The sequence below is a fragment of the Orcinus orca genome, chromosome 17 (assembly GCF_937001465.1).
Source record: "Orcinus orca chromosome 17, mOrcOrc1.1, whole genome shotgun sequence".
In the NCBI taxonomy this organism is placed as follows: Eukaryota; Metazoa; Chordata; class Mammalia; order Artiodactyla; family Delphinidae; genus Orcinus; species Orcinus orca.
In genome coordinates, this window is record NC_064575.1 from 58,957,259 (window position 1) to 58,960,694 (window position 3,436).

General features: G+C 40.2%; 1 non-coding gene across 1 annotated transcript; it reads right to left on the reverse strand.

Annotated features, from left to right (window-relative positions):
• Positions 1 to 2,590: 2,590 nt before the first annotated feature.
• LOC117197816 (U6 spliceosomal RNA) lies at positions 2,591 to 2,694 on the reverse strand. The gene has a single exon (XR_004478698.1). It is a non-coding gene; the product is annotated as a U6 spliceosomal RNA (small nuclear RNA).
• Between the last annotated feature and the right edge of the window lie 742 nt (positions 2,695 to 3,436).

Here is a 3,436-nt window from a genome sequence, read left to right on the forward strand (position 1 = left end):
GTTTATTTTCTTCTTTCTTTAGTCTGGCCCTTTGGTCTCATGCGGCTTAACTAGTTCAGAGCATAAATGGCACCAAGGCCTATGTATTATCTTCAGTATGTCCTTTAATTTTGATGGATTCAGTGCTAATATTGATATTATTGAGGTCCTTTTTGTTTTAAAATGCGTCCTGCAAATGGGGAAGCCAACATAGAAGCAGCTGCTCTCACATGTGATTTTGATTAGGGAGTGTAGGAAAGCCCCCTACCCGATACTGTGTGAAAGGGACCTGCTATCCATTTATTAGATTGCCTAGAATTCAGCTGGTTGGCTTTTGATGACCTCTTGGTTTTATAGGGAATCATCACTTAAAAAGCAGGTATCCTAAGGGGCATAATAATTTAGCAGGAATTTAATTTTCTTACAGATGATCTCATGAAAATGGATACAAGGAGCCCTGGAGGGAGGGAGGAAGAGGAGGTGGGGAACCAAAGCCTCAGGGAGAGAATGAAAAGGTGTAAAAGAAAAATTTTACTTACTTGTTAATTCAGCCTCAGGACTCCCTTAATTACAAGGAAAATTTCACTGCTGATTCCTAAAGCCTTTCCTGCCCTGGTTCTCCCAGCTCTGGTATTGGGAGCATTAGTATGGAGGGGCGGGAGAGAGAGTCTCAGGAATATGCAGTCTTTATGAGTGAACTTCACAGTCATGTTCCTGGGAGAGACTGCAGGCATATCATTGTATGTGTCGTGATGCCAAGATTTATAGTGCAGTGAAAGGAATGCCCACTCCATTCCTGTCTTTATTGCCTCGAAAAAGGCTAAAGAGGAACCTGCATCAAACAGCAAGCTCTGTCCTCTGTACTTGAGCTTCCAGAATTGATGGAAGGCACTCACTTTACTCTCCCCCACTGCCTAACTCACAACAACCCAAAGTCTCTCATGCCTTTTGTCCTTCATATGTTCCATGATTCTTTCATCAACTGTAGAGTCTGTATTTTTAAAGTAAGTCATATATTGTTTATAATATATATGATGCCTTTCATTGTTTGAATACTTGGAAGAGTTGTAATAGGTGAAAAGGATTTGATGGTGGAGCTCTAGACCAGTTGCTAGATTTTATATATTCTTATGGACATAATTCCCCTTTTAGATCTTTGCTTGATCGTGGTTTTGAAACTCAACTTTGTTAATGGGAAGTCAATTTCACTACAGCTTGGTCTCTCTGATCCTAAGTTTCATCATCTGTGACCTAAATAACCAAAGGATTTTGGTTGAACGTATCATGAACTTGAACGTATCATGGCTGTTCATACTGTACCATGGTTGTTCTGTCACTGGTTATCAGTGCTTGTTGGAGTGCTTCAGTAAAGGTCTGATTCTGTTTGAAGTTGCTCAATGAATCTTTTCCACTACCATGAAGCCTGTCCCTACAGGCTGAAAATGCACTGAAAATACTACATATTCACTGAAGCAGACAGCCTAGGAAGTGTGGTAATTGAAATGCCACTCACCTTCTCAGCTCTGAGAGGAGTTACTTACATTTACTATTTTTTTTTTACATCTTTATTGGAGTATAATTGCTTTACAATGGTGTGTTAGTTTCTGCTTTATAACAAAGTGAATCAGTTATACATATACATATGTTCCCATATCTCTTCCCTCTTGCGTCTCCCTCCCTCCCACCCTCCCTATCCCATTCCTCTAGGTGGTCACAAAGCACCGAGCTGATCTCCCTGTGCTATGCAGCTGCTTCCCACTAGCTATTTATTTTACGTTTGGTAGTGTATATATGTCCATGCCACTCTCTCACTTCGTCCCAGCTTCCCCTTCCCACTCCCCGTATCCTCAAGTCCATTCTCTAGTAGGTCTGTGTCTTTATTCCTGTCTTACCCCTGGGTTCTTCATGAAGTTTTTTTCTTAAATTCCATATATATGTATTAGCATACGGTATTTGTCTTTCTCTTTCTGACTTACTTCACTCTGTATGACAGACTCTAGGTCTATCCACCTCATTACAAATAGCTCAATTTCGTTTCTTTTTATGGCTGAGTAATATTCCATTGTATATATGTGCCACGTCTTCTTTATCCATTCATCTGATGATGGACACTTAGGTTGTTTCCATCTCTGGGCTATTGTAAATAGAGCTGCAATGAACATTTTGGTACATGACTCTTTTTGAATTATCGTTTTCTCAGGGTATATGCCCAGTAGTGGGATTGCTGGGTCATATGGTAGTTCTATTTGTAGTTTTTTAAGGAACCTCCATACTGTTCTCCATAGTGGCTGTACCAATTCACATTCCCACCAGCAGTGCAAGAGTGTTCCCTTTTCTCCACATCCTCTCCAGCATTTATTGTTTCTAGATTTTTTGATGATGGCTATTCTGACTGGTGTGAGATGATATCTCATTGTAGTTTTGATTTGCATTTCTCTAATGATTAATGATGTTGAGCATTCTTTCATGTGTTTGTTGGCAGTCTGTATATCTTTTTTGGAGAAATGTCTGTTTAGGTCTTCTGCCCATTTTGGGATTGGATTGTTTGTTTTTTTTGTTATTGAGCTGCATGAGCTGCTTATAAATTTTGGAGATTAATCCTTTGTCAGTTAAAAATATGGAACGCTTCACAAATTGGTGTGTCATCCTTGCGCAGGGGCCATGCTAATCTCTGTATCGTTCCAATTTTAGTATATGTGCTGCTGAAGCGAGCACACATTTACTGTTTTTTGTTGAAATAGAAAAGAATGGTTCAGTGACCTTATGCACTGGTTTGATTTTTAGATGGATTAATGTGACAAAACAGACATAATAGAGAAGTTTTAGTAACCACCCAAACAATTTCACCCAGGCAGCAAAATATAAGCCATGATAATGGATCATCATTGTTTGCACCATTGTCCAGTATTTATAAGGTTGATAATGCTATGGGCAGGCCAGGGCCATATCAAAGAACCTGGTAAATCATTGTCTCCTTTCTGTAAGTATTCATTTCTAAGAAAGAAAATTATTATATATTTGTACCAGACATAATAGCTTACAGCACAGTTTTTTGTTTGTTTGTTTTTTTGTTTTTTCTTTTTTGCGGTACACGGGGCTCTCACTGTTGCGGCCTCTCCCATTGCGGAGCACAGGCTCCGGACACACAGGCTCAGCGGACATGGCTCACGGGCCCAGCCGCTCCGCGCCATGTGGGATCTTCCCGGACCGCGGCACGAACTCGTGTCCCCTGCATCGGCAGGCGGACTCTCAACCGCTGCACCACCAGGGAAGCCCTACAGCACAGTTTTAAACCTTTATTTAATCCCAAGAACAACTTTATCATATAAGTGTTATTATCAATCCTAATTCTGTTGGTGAGGAAATTGAGGCACAGAGAGCTTATATGGCTATTAAGTGACAGAGTAAGTATTCAAGTCAAGAAGTTATATTTCTAGTTAAGAAATATTGTTACCTC